The sequence below is a fragment of the Setaria italica genome, chromosome II, assembly GCF_000263155.2.
Source record: "Setaria italica strain Yugu1 chromosome II, Setaria_italica_v2.0, whole genome shotgun sequence".
NCBI lineage: Eukaryota > Viridiplantae > Streptophyta > Magnoliopsida > Poales > Poaceae > Setaria > Setaria italica.
The window spans coordinates 872,827-886,376 of NC_028451.1; positions in this window are offsets into that span (position 1 = coordinate 872,827).

Consider the following 13,550-nt stretch of genomic DNA (forward strand, 5'->3'; position numbering starts at 1 on the left):
GGGGGGGGGGGGGGTGCCGAGCTCGAAACCATGAGCCTCAGGCCGTCCGCGCCATATCCTCGTACAAGGATGTGTGGGATAGGTAGAGGCACAATCACAAGGCAGCTGTGCACAGCGAAACACAGCAAGTTGAGCCGACCTTGCGGAAGCAGGCGCGGAACGAAGCTTCAGTGGCAGGCCGACCTTGCGGCCGATGAAGACAGCAGACCGGACTCACGAATTAATCTGGCCAACAGCAGTGGAAATTGGGATGGTGCTGGAGGTCGAGCTCAGCGGGAGCTCGCGATGAAGGCCGGCGCTCGCAAGAACTCATGACGGAGGGCAGGGCTCATGCTCTCAGGCAAGGGAGCCCGCAACCGAAGGCAATGGGTAGGCCGACGATTTTGGAAGAAGCAGAGGGGCCTGTTCGAGGAACAGGGACATACGTGTAGCAAACGAGCTAAAATTTACCTTCTTTGAGCTTAAGTGAAGTCATTAGAGCTTAATGGAACCAATGAACAGCCTTGCACCCAAGTAAAATGACCCCTTTTGCCCCTCACGAGCTAAACATGTGTTTAAGCCATAACTCAATTTTTTTTCTTAAGAACTTAAAAATCTGCCTAACTAAGAGTTGTATAACTCACAAATTCTAACAACTTTTGTAATTATCTTTTTGCTTGAAACTGATCAGAAAAGGGTCAAAATATCGAATTACAAATCTGGGCCGAAAGGTGCAGATCAAATAAAGTCAGAACTTTGGAGCCCTTTTTCTCACATTTTCGAATGTATGCTCATGACAAACCTTTTATGAAAGTTTTAGTGCTACGAGTCCTTAACAACTTTGATTTTTGAGCATAGGCCAAAATCTGCACAGAAGGTTTTCAAAAACGAGGTCAAACGCAGCTAAAATGGTCAACACTGTCAAAAATGGCTGAAGTGTTCAAGTCTGAAAGTTTCGGATTTTGCCAAACTTTGAAGCGTTTTATCTTCAATTCAGCTTCGAATTTGAAATCAAGACAATTACAAGAATTGAACTTAGATCCTAGGCCTACAACTTTTGTAAAGGGAGTAGGGGTTGTGCAGTTCAAAAATCTGGAGAAGATCGCGCTCGAAGATTGCCCTATCGTCCGATCCCGCAAATCCCGCACCAGAGCTCACGCCGAGCACACGTGCGCCGCGCTCCCCTCACCGGCCGCCCCGTGGCACGTGCTCCTCGTCGCTGCCCCGTCGAGTTGCCCCCTGCCGCTGCTCTATCCGCACGCGCCCTGCGACGCTCTGGCACGCCACCGCCGCCGTGCCCGCCAACGCACGCCCGAGACAAGACGCCACAGCTCCTCGGCCTCGCCTGCAGCGCCCTGATGGAGCCGTTCACCCGTGCACGCCTGCTTCGCTTGCGGCGCCCGCCTGCAAGCACGCCCGCCAAGTCGCCTCCCCTATCCGCCAATGGTGCCCGCCGTGGCCGGTCCACCCCGCAGCAGCGTACTAGCGCCCCATCCTCCAAACCACCCTCCTCAAGTCTCCTGCCTCCTTTCCAAGCCCCCGTGCCCTCCAACAGAAAGTTCTTGCCCCAAACCGGCAGCTCGAGAGGTTCCCGTTCCCTGACGAAATCTGGCCAGCTCCCTCCGCCTCTGTCTAATAGCCCACGCCTGAGGCTCCTCCACTTCCTCAGCCACACCCTCGGACACTCCTCGTCGCCTGCCTTCCATCCCATCGCCCGGAATCCCACTTTCCCCAACTCCAGGAACTCCACCCGCCACCCCCACTGCCTCACCGCTGAACACCATCTTCCAGTCATCCTCGTCGTCAACCAACCACTCAAACGGAACCGCGGTAAGACACTGATCATCATGCTCGCGCTCGATTTCCTCTAGGGTCAACTTTCCGCGCTCGTTCCCGCTCATGTCGACGGCATTCCTCGCCGCCCGCGGAGCCCCTTCTGCGCCGCCGCGATCCGCGTCTCTGGACCTGCTTCTGGGAGCCGTTGGCCCTGCTTCGCAGCCCCTCCTCGCCCCCAAGCCGCCCCGCTGCCCTCCCCCTACCGCCGCTGGCCCAATCCCGAACGCCGGCCAAGCCTGTCTGTTTTGCTGTGCTGTGCGTTCTGTTCCAGAGGAAGAAGAAGGCCAGGGGTCTAGTTGCGAGTGGAAAAGAAAGTCAGGGGGTTATGGGGAAAATCGTGGGATTTATGTTTGAGGTGGGTTTTTGTCCAGGGGTGTAGGCGCAAGATCCAGGGGCCTCTACGCATTTAACCCATAGACTGGAGGGCTAGATTGGAAGATTGCCTCGGTTTTCTTTTTTTTTCCTGGATCTAAAAAGGCTGAAAGTTTAAAAAGGCATAGAAAAGTGTAGAAAAATGCTAAAAATGCAAGATAAATTTTGTTAGACTCAATATTCTGTTTAGTTTCATATAAAAATAAGTTTACACATGTCTCTGTTAGAATTAATGTTATATGATTTAATCCTTGTTTAAGCTAGTTTAAATCATAGCAAATCACAGAAAAATGCTAAAAAGGTAAATCCAACTCTCAAGTGTTTGTTTCAGAGAATAAAAGCTTAGAAAAATGGTTTAGAGCCTAGCTTAGACATTTAAGTTACTGTTTTAGTTTATTAATTGAAATCTACGGGTAGATTTTTCTTTTTGCATAATGATAAATCCAGAGATGATAAAAATATGAAACCACTTGGAATAATTCAGGAATGAGGTGTAGTTCACAGGAAAATTATGAGACTTGGTTTGAAAGTTAATGAAAACCTCTTTCCTTTTTAGAGAAAGATAAAAAGGAATAATATATGAAATGCCTTTCAGACTCTTGGTTTTGCATGTTGAATCATTTGCACCTGCATTTCATGTAGAAGTTAACATCGCCGACGGTACATACGAGCTGCACCCGACGCTCGAAGAGGAAGCTGTAGCGGATCTACACCACGCCGAAGTCGAGCCCGTGCCAGAGCAAGCCGAGGACCAGTTCGGTAACTCCGAGTGTGAAGGCAAGCCCCGGATCATAAATTCCTATGTTTAAATACTTGCAATATATTGGTTGTTTTGATTATGCATTTACGTTTATAGGAATTGATTGAAACCATAGATGCATGAATATAGTGCCCCTTGATCTGAACACTAGTATAAGAAGTCGAGTAGTTGCAATGCTAAATAGGACTCGGTAAAAGTCGAGTGATTTCCTGTCACTCGCGAGTTATAGGAGTTGAATGATTTTCTTTTCGTTGCAACTATAAGGATGATGGACGGGGCTGGGCTTATGTTGGTACTCGGTGGTTTGCCCCGTCTGTCTACTTGAAATTGGACTAAGGTCGAAAGGTGATGGTGTTCGTGATCAAGTGTTTGAAAGTACTAATCTCATACCTAGTATAGGTGGGGAAGCCTAGTACCTGATTGAACTGGGACGTGGCTTATACCCCTGCTGTCCTTGGAACGTCGTTCCCATGGTGCATCATGTGGGTGCAATGGCGGTCATAGTACGGTAGAGACCGGGACTGTGGAGCATTGCATGCCAAAGGAAGTTTGGACCTGACACGTACCTAGGGATCGATGGGGACGGCTGACAAGTGAAGCGACCCTTCGTGGTGCGCGGATGTCGTGGGATTAGGTTCGCCATGCATGGTTAATAAATTCGAATCGATTCGTCTGCCTCTCACAGTGTGGGACTACTTGATCGCTATGCTACACTGAGTAAGAATGAAAGATGATGATGATATAATATTGTTACTTGTTATTAATTGCTTGGAAAACTATGCTTGTTTAGTATAGTTGCTAACTTAGAATGATAAACAACAGTAGAACTGGTGGCTAAAATGTTGAAAGTAAGGACCTACACTAGTCGCTTTTGGCAAAACAAAACCCAGAGCCAAAAAGCTTACATGTAGTGTTAGTGGATTAGTACCACAGGTCGGTTAAGTCTTGTTGAGCATAGTTGCTCAGCCTTGTTTGTGGCACCTCTTTTCAGGTGAGGATGATGTTTCTGAGTTCGCTGCTAGTTCTGCTTGGTCTACCCAGCTCCCTCCGGGTTGGACGGTCAAGTGGGATCCCTCCTCGGACGGCGAGGACAGGGGTCAGTGATGTCATGATCGGCTTCTTCATGATATCGTGCATCGACGTTTAGTTTCCGTTCGTTTTATTTCCGCTGCTTGAACACTCTACAAACTATGTTTGAATTTCTGAACTTTATGTTGTAATAAATCGATGCACTTTGTTTAATCTGGATGGACTGTTGTAATCTCTGTAACCACTCACCATCGTGTGAGTTTTGCTTTCTCGATCCTGCGTTACGTGGTTTTATCGGAGGAAATCCGACGGACGACCAAGTTGACTTGTTTAAAGTACATGATCGCGTTTAGGCGACTTAAGTGTGCTTTAGCCAAGTTAATTTAGGCGGTTCCGCCACAGCTGGTACCAGAGCTTGAAAGCATGACAGAGAAAACAACAGACTTTAAATACCTTTTCTAAAATAAAACTTGCAAGAAATTAGTTTGAAAATTCCGTACGATCGTTAAGGATGATCTTAGTACGAGAAGCCCTAGGGGAATTTTGGGGTTATTTAAGGTGGCTATTAGCTATTGGTTATTTTACTAACTTCTAGCACTTTCGCCCACGTGTATTATACATGCGCAGAGTTCCGCATCGCGAGTATGCGAGAGGTGGTAGGAAGTTCTATTCAAAAGAACCTATCATCGCGGTTGTTTTCGCCCACGTTTATTATACGTGCGCAAGGTTCCGTATGATGATTCATGCGAAGGGTGGTATGGTTCGATTCCAACGAGCCTATCATCACGGTTGTTCGCCCACGTTTATGATACGTGCGCATGATTCCGCATCACGAGTATGCGAAGGGTTATATGGTCCTATTCAAAGGGGCCTATTTCCACGGTTGTTGCGCTGTCCATGCAGCGTTAAACGCATGGGTGCCATTTCTATAGTGAATGGTAATGAATGGGGACGCTTTCGTGAGTGCTGGCATGAAAGGTTCATGTGGTATTGTGTTTTTCTGCAGGTACACTAACCACGTTCGTTTAGGAAAACGATATTAGAAACCCGACTAGATACTATAGGGAGCGATGTAATTGTTGCCTCGCCACCGGCACTAATCACGTAAGTCCAATTTTTGGCAATTATTTTGGTTGAGAGGATGATGTAGGTCGTGCATGCATCATGAACTAAAATACGTGAAACCGAACCATTAAATCGACCTTACTCATGTGTTTTAAGTTTTTTTTTTCCGCGTTATGGATTTTCTAGCTACCCTTTTCAGCATGGTGTCTTATCAAAATCTTTTGGGTTGTTTCCATGTGTTATCTACAGAAACTTTATATAAGAAAAGTGTGTAAAAACGTTTTATTATGCCACTGGTAAAATTTGGTAATTTTTCCCAAAGGATTTGCGAGCAATGACAAAAAATTTGTAACTCCTTATTTCCTGGAAATACAGTTTGTGCACCTGTTATAGTCTTCCTGTTTCGACTCCCTTAAGGACATTTTCTGCTAGGCACTGCTTAAGAAAAGCTGTAGAGCACTGTTTGAAGAACCTTGTGGTAAATATTCAGCTTATTTATATCTCTGGTTTGGGAGTTATGCTCAGTTTATTGCCACACTGTCCCTGGAAATTCCAGCATGTGCCACCTGCCAAAGATCTGAGTATATCACCCTGTTAGGATCTGTTTTCACTCCACTTATGAATACCAAACTTGTTACCAATTATCAGAAGGGAATGTTGGTAAAATTTGGGAATTTTTGGATGAGTACTTGTTGAGTTATGAGCTTTTTCTCTAGCCTACCAGAATCTGTTTTTATCCTGAGTTTTAATCTCACGTTTCTTTTATCACTCCTTGGTTCCAGATGGCCGCTCCTGGGCACGTGATGCGTGGCACGGATGGCACCTCCCACTCCACGTGCCTACACTTCGAGGGTTTTCCCGCTATCTTGTGGGACACCTTGAGGTGGTTTGGGTACCAGTCGCCGCCTCTTTACGCGGGACGCGAGTACCTGGAGCACGGGGTGCAAAGGTGCAGCGTGCGTGTGGTCGTACCTCCACCCCCAGTGCAGCCACAGTGGCCCCAGCTTGAGGTTTCGACATATGGTCATACCCTCGAGGATACTTGGGAGTCCGCTGCCCTGCAGGCCCTCACTCAGTTCTGCAGACTACACCCTTTCGAGGTCCTTTTGGATCCGATTGGCTTGTTCCCCGCTAGGGACAGACTGGACGCAGACTGGCTTGATAGGGTGAACAACATGGAGGTGTTGGTCACCTCACACCCGCAGGTCACCCTCTCCACCGCAACGCGTTGTATGAATGCGTTGTACCGACTGGTCGAGCTCCAGGGGAGAGCTATGGCTGTCTTGGCTCGTATAGCTGTGGACACCCAGGAGCATCTCAATACCACCAAGAGAGATTTGGTGGAACAGTCGTACCAGCTCATCCAGAGGGGTATACGGATCTCTGACATGGAGACCCGGATCACCGAGCTAGAGGAGGAGGTGACAGATATGGAGCACGATATGGTATTGCTTGCAGAGGAGAAGCTAGAGGTTGAGATGGAGCTAGCTGTTGCTAATGCGCACTTGGATGAGCACCACGCTGAGCTCAATGCCATCCATGCGCAGGAGCAGCAGGGGGAGAATGACCCGATGGAGGAGGAGGAGGAGGAGGAGGACCCCGAGGAGATCGAGGGTGTCTCGAGCATGGACTTCGAGGGCGTTCAGTCTCCGCCCCGAGTTGGTGACGCCCCTTCTCCGGCGCACAGCGCTTCCTCCGTGGGCAACTTAGATGACTTCTAGGTTTTTGTTGTAGCGAGTTGGTCTTCTGTTGTTACTCCTCGGCAACCTATATTTTGGATGGCGATGTAATAGGTTAGCCTCGAGTTGAGTACCCTTGCTGCCATAGACTTGTTATGTATGCATGGACATGCTTTTGTCATGACCGGCGATGTAACCGAAAACTTGGCAGAAATATAGTTGTTGTTTGGTCTCAGTTTTAACCCTATCTCCACTCACTTTTGAACTGATATTTAAATACCAAAGTTGTGCAAAAACTTGTGTTCTAACCGCTCGTAAAATTTCAGCTCCTTTCGATCTGTTAAACTCGTGTTAGAAGCCAAAACTTCACCGCTCAGATTGCTGAAAAACAGCCGGACAACGACTCACTCAGCTCACTTTTCAATCTCTTTATCTTATGTTTTGGTCAGCGAGCGTAATACAAAAGTTGTGGCATATGAAATGCGCTAACTACTGACCAAAGATGAGAAACAATGTGCATAAAGAAGAAGAGATATGCACCTACTCAATAAAAGGATCTTATTGTTGTTTTTCTCAGGATCCGCAAGATTTATGTTTATGATCCCGCACATAATTTTTCCTTGTTTTTAAGCAAGCTTTCGAATTATGTGACTAATGGAAAGATACCCTCTTGCAGATGGTGCGCACTGCACGCTTAAGCTCGATCCCAAGTGGTAGCGAGGATAATCGAGCACCTCCGCCGCCACCGCCTCCCCCGCCTTCGCTAGAGGCGATCTTGGCTGCACAGACAGAGCTCTTGCGACACATCGTCCAAGGGCAGCAACACCAGCCTCAGGGAGGAAGGGGTCATCAGCAGCCCCAGATTGCTCATTATGAGGATTTCTTAGGGACCCAGCCCCCGCTCTTCCACAAGACTGAGGATCCTCTCGATGCTGATGCATGGATTCACATTCTGGAATCCAAGTTCGAGCTTCTTACTACGCCTTGCACCGATGACAACAAGGCACGGTTTGCAGCCCAGCAGCTGCGTGGTTCTGCCCGCCTCTGGTGGGACCACTACCACGCCATGCTGCCGGCTGACCACATCGTCAGCTGGGACGAGTTCAAGACCGCTTTCAGAGGCCATCATATCCCTGAGGGCCTAATGGAGTGCAAGCTCAATGAGTTCCTGGCTCTCACCCAGGGAAGTCGCGACGTCCTGCATTACGCACAGACCTTCAACGACCTCTGCCGCTATGCCAGCTATCACGCAGATACGGATGAGAAGAAGCGGGATCGGTTCCGCAGGGGCTTGAGTCTCGAACTCAAGGAAAGGCTGAACCCCATCAAAGTGGATACCTACAACGAGCTGGTGAATCTGGCCATTTCCCAGGAAGACTGCATGAAGGCCCTCAAGGTCGACCTGAAGCGGAAAGCTCCCATGATATCACCTAGCCCGCCTGCTCGGAAATTCAGGATGGTTCCCCCTTCAGCACCTCGCAGGCCCGCGCAGCCTGGGAGATGGGTTGCTCGCCCTCCACCACCGGCAGCACCTCGTTTCCCCGGTTTCCAGCCGCAGGCGCCTCAGCGCAACCTTCCACCGCCGCCGCGCCCTGCAAATGGTAACCGCTGCTTCACCTGCGGCAACATGGGACACTTTGCCAAGGACTGCCCCAGAAACAAGAATCAACGCCCCGGCCAGAGCAATGCAATGGTGAACAAGGGAAAGAAGCCCAAAGTACAAGTTCGTCATGGCAGGCTAAACTTCACCAATGTGGCAGAACTCCCAGAAGGCGCACCGGTGATGACGGGTACATTCCTTATTCATAATCAACCAGTTTTGATTTTATTTGATTCCGGAGCATCTCATAGTTTCATCGGAAGTAAAACTGGTGCTAGATGTGGGTTAAGGTTCTGTCACACCAAAGGGTCGTATATGATCTCTACCCCGGGTGGGAAAATAGCCTCAGATCAAATGAACCTCAATGTACCTATCAAGTTAGGAAGAACCCTCTTTAAGGAAAATCTTATTATTCTCGGTCTAGAGGGAATAGATATTATCTTGGGTATGGATTGGATGACTCGACACCGAGTAATGCTAGATATCTCCGCCCGAGCTGTCCACATAGACTCACCACTGTATGGCACCTCCACTATCCACTTACCCCACCGAGAGTGCGTAAACTCCTGTGCTTATCCTGTGGTTGAAGCCCAACTGGAAGATATCCCCATTGTTTGTGAGTATCCAGATGTATTCCCGGATGACCTGCCAGGCATGCCACCTGACAGGGATATCGAGTTTGCTATTGAGTTGCAACCAGGCACGGCACCAATATCCAAGAGGCCGTATCGAATGCCACCCGCAGAGCTGGCAGAACTGAAAACCCAATTACATGAACTATTGGAAAAGGGTTTCATTCGCGCAAGTACGTCACCTTGGGGCTGTCCAGCACTGTTTGTGAAGAAGAAGGACGAGAGTCTACGCATGTGTGTGGACTACCGCCCTCTCAATGCGGTGACGATTAAGAATAAATATCCATTGCCCCGCATTGATGTCCTATTTGATCAGTTAGCTGGAGCCAGAGTATTCTCCAAGATAGACCTTCGTTCAGGCTATCATCAGATCAAGATCCGACCGTGTGACATTCCCAAAACGGCTTTCTCCACACGGTATGGACTCTACGAGTATCTAGTTATGTCGTTTGGGCTTACTAATGCGCCTGCTTATTTCATGTATCTCATGAATTCGGTGTTTATGCCCGAGCTGGACAAATTCGTCGTGGTATTCATTGATGACATCCTAGTGTACTCGAAGAATGAGAAGGAACATGCCGAGCATCTTCGCATTGTTCTTCAACGCTTGAGAGATCATCAGCTGTACGCGAAGTTCTCCAAGTGTGAGTTCTGGTTGGAGAATGTTAAATTCTTGGGACACACTATTTCTCGAGATGGCATTGCAGTCGACCCCAGCAAAGTGCAAGAGGTCATGGACTGGAAGCCACCCACTTCGGTTCATCAAATCCGAAGCTTTCTTGGTCTAGCAGGCTACTATCGGCGATTCATTCCGGATTTCTCAAAAATAGCTAAGCCTATGACTGAGTTATTGAAGAAAGGAGTCAAATTCACATGGAGTGACAAATGTGAAGAAGCTTTCCACACCTTGAGAAGACTTTTAACCTCTGCCCCAGTCCTAGCTCAACCTGACACTACTAAGCCGTTTGACGTGTATTGTGACGCCTCCGGCACTGGACTTGGGTGTGTTCTCATGCAAGACAACCGAGCCATTGCCTATGCCTCACGAGCGTTACGGCCACATGAGCTGAATTACCCAACACATGATCTTGAATTGGCAGCCGTGATTCATGCCTTGAAGATGTGGAGACACTATCTTATGGGCACTCATTGCAATGTCTACACTGATCACAAGAGCCTCAAGTATATCTTTACTCAAGCGGATCTTAACATGCGTCAGAGAAGGTGGTTGGAATTAATTAAGGATTATGATCTGGAAGTGCATTATCACCCCGGCAAAGCAAATGTAGTTGCCGATGCTCTCAGTCGCAAGGCCCATTGCAATTGTTTGTCAGCAACTAACTTCGCAGAAACCATATGTCATGAGATGGGAAAACTTAGTTTGGAAATTATTTCCCATGACACCTTAGGTCATGTTTCCATTGAATCTACCTTAGAGGACCAAATTGGGCTGATACAATTAGAAGATGAGGAAATAAAGCTAATTAAGGAGAAAGTTGCACAGAGAAATGAGGGGTATAAACATTTCCGACAAGATGAGAAGGGAATAGTGTACTATGAGAACCAACTTGTTGTCCCATCTAACCCCGACCTTAGGAAGCAAATCCTGGATGAAGCACATCTCTCCAAGTTCTCGATTCATCCTGGCAGCAATAAGATGTATCATGACCTCCGTCAAACATTTTGGTGGAGTGGAATGAAACCGGAAATTGCACGCTATGTCTCGGAATGCGACACGTGTCAACGTATCAAGGCAAGCCACTTGAAGGTAGCAGGTACCTTGCAACCGCTACCTATTCCATCTTGGAAATGGGAAGATATCAGCATGGATTTCATTGTGGGATTACCCGTTACTTCTCAGCGCCATGATTCTATTTGGGTTATAGTGGACCGTCTTACCAAGACGGCACATTTCCTTCCTGTTCACACTACCTACACCGCTCGGAAATATGCAGAATTGTATCTTGACCGTATTGTGTCCCTACATGGTGTGCCGAAGACAATCATCTCTGATCAAGGATTTCAATTCATCGCACGCTTTTGGGAACAACTACAGTCCGCACTTGGCACTAAGCTAATCCGTAGCTCAACATATCACCCTCAGACTGATGGCCAAACAGAAAGGGTGAATCAAATTCTAGAAGACATGCTACGTGCTTGCGTCATACATTATGACAAGAATTGGGATAAATGTTTGCCATTAGCAGAATTTTCCTATAACAATAGCTACCAAGCTAGCTTGAAAATGGCACCATTTGAAGCCCTATATGGTTGAAGGTGTCGAACACCTTTAAATTGGTCACAAGCAGGAGAAAGACAAACCTACGGGCCTGATCTAGTAGTTGAAGCCGAAGAGCAAGTTAAAATAATTCAGGCAAATCTTAAAGCCGCCCAATCACGACAGAAAAGCTATTTTGACAAAAGGAGAAGGTCCTTACAGTTTGACATTGGTGATCATGTATACCTCCGAGTCTCACCGACTAAGGGTGTACAACGGTTTAGGATCAAAGGAAAATTGGCTCCCCGATACATTGGTCCCTATGAGATCGTGGAAATATGCGGACCAGTCGCATATAGAGCTCGCGATGAAGGCCGGCGCTCGCAAGAACTCATGACGGAGGGCAGGGCTCATGCTCTCAGGCAAGGGAGCCCGCAACCGAAGGCAATGGGTAGGCCGACGATTTTGGAAGAAGCAGAGGGGCCTGTTCGAGGAACAAGGACATACGTGTAGCAAACGAGCTAAAATTTACCTTCTTTGAGCTTAAGTGAAGTCATTAGAGCTTAATGGAACCAATGAACAGCCTTGCACCCAAGTAAAATGACCCCTTTTGCCCCTCACGAGCTAAACATGTGTTTAAGCCATAACTCAATTTTTTTTCTTAAGAACTTAAAAATCTACCTAACTAAGAGTTGTATAACTCACAAATTCTAACAACTTTTGTAATTAGCTTTTTGCTTGAAACTGATCAGAAAAGGGTCAAAATATCGAATTACAAATCTGGGCCGAAAGGTGCAGATCAAATAAAGTCAGAACTTTGGAGCCCTTTTTCTCACATTTTCGAATGTATGCTCATGACAAACCTTTTATGAAAGTTTTAGTACTACGAGTCCTTAACAACTTTGATTTTTGAGCATAGGCCAAAATCTGCACAGAAGGTTTTCAAAAACGAGGTCAAACGCAGCTAAAATGGTCAACACTGTCAAAAATGGCTGAAGTGTTCAAGTCTGAAAGTTTCGGATTTTGCCAAACTTTGAAGCGTTTTATCTTCAATTCAGCTTCGAATTTGAAATCAAGACAATTACAAGAATTGAACTTAGATCCTAGGCCTACAACTTTTGTAAAGGGAGTAGGGGTTGTGCAGTTCAAAAATCTGGAGAAGATCGCGCTCGAAGATTGCCCTATCGTCCGATCCCGCAAATCCCGCACCAGAGCTCACGCCGAGCACGCGTGCGCCGCGCTCCCCTCACCGGCCGCCCCGTGGCACGTGCTCCTCGTCGCTGCCCCGTCGAGTTGCCCCCTGCCGCTGCTCTATCCGCACGCGCCCTGCGACGCTCTGGCACGCCACCGCCGCCGTGCCCGCCAACGCACGCCCGAGACAAGACGCCACAGCTCCTCGGCCTCGCCTGCAGCGCCCTAATGGAGCCGTTCACCCGTGCACGCCTGCTTCGCTTGCGGCGCCCGCCTGCAAGCACGCCCGCCAAGTCGCCTCCCCTATCCGCCAATGGTGCCCGCCGTGGCCGGTCCACCCCGCAGCAGCGTACTAGCGCCCCATCCTCCAAACCACCCTCCTCAAGTCTCCTGCCTCCTTTCCAAGCCCCCGTGCCCTCCAACAGAAAGTTCTTGCCCCAAACCGGCAGCTCGAGAGGTTCCCGTTCCCTGACGAAATCTGGCCAGCTCCCTCCGCCTCTGTCTAATAGCCCACGCCTAAGGCTCCTCCACTTCCTCAGCCACACCCTCGGACACTCCTCGTCGCCTGCCTTCCACCCCATCGCCCGGAATCCCACTTTCCCCAACTCCAGGAACTCCACCCGCCACCCCCACTGCCTCACCGCGGAACACCATCTTCCAGTCATCCTCGTCGTCAACCAACCACTCAAACGGAACCACGGTAAGACACTGATCATCATGCTCGCGCTCGATTTCCTCTGGGGTCAACTTTCCGCGCTCGTTCCCGCTCATGTCGACGGCGTTCCTCGCCGCCCGCGGAGCCCCTTCTGCGCCGCCGCGATCCGCGTCTCTGGACCTGCTTCTGGGAGCCGTTGGCCCTGCTTCGCAGCCCCTCCTCGCCCCCAAGCCGCCCCGCTGCCCTCCCCCTACCGCCGCTGGCCCAATCCCGAACGCCGGCCAAGCGTGTCTGTTTTGCTGTGCTGTGCGTTCTGTTCCAGAGGAAGAAGAAGGCCAGGGGTCTAGTTGCGAGTGGAAAAGAAAGTCAGGGGGTTATGGGGAAAATCGTGGGATTTATGTTTGAGGTGGGTTTTTGTCCAGGGGTGTAGGCGCAAGATCCAGGGGCCTCTACGCATTTAACCCATAGACTGGAGGGCTAGATTGGAAGATTGCCTCGGTTTTCTTTTTTTTTCCTGGATCTAAAAAGGCTGAA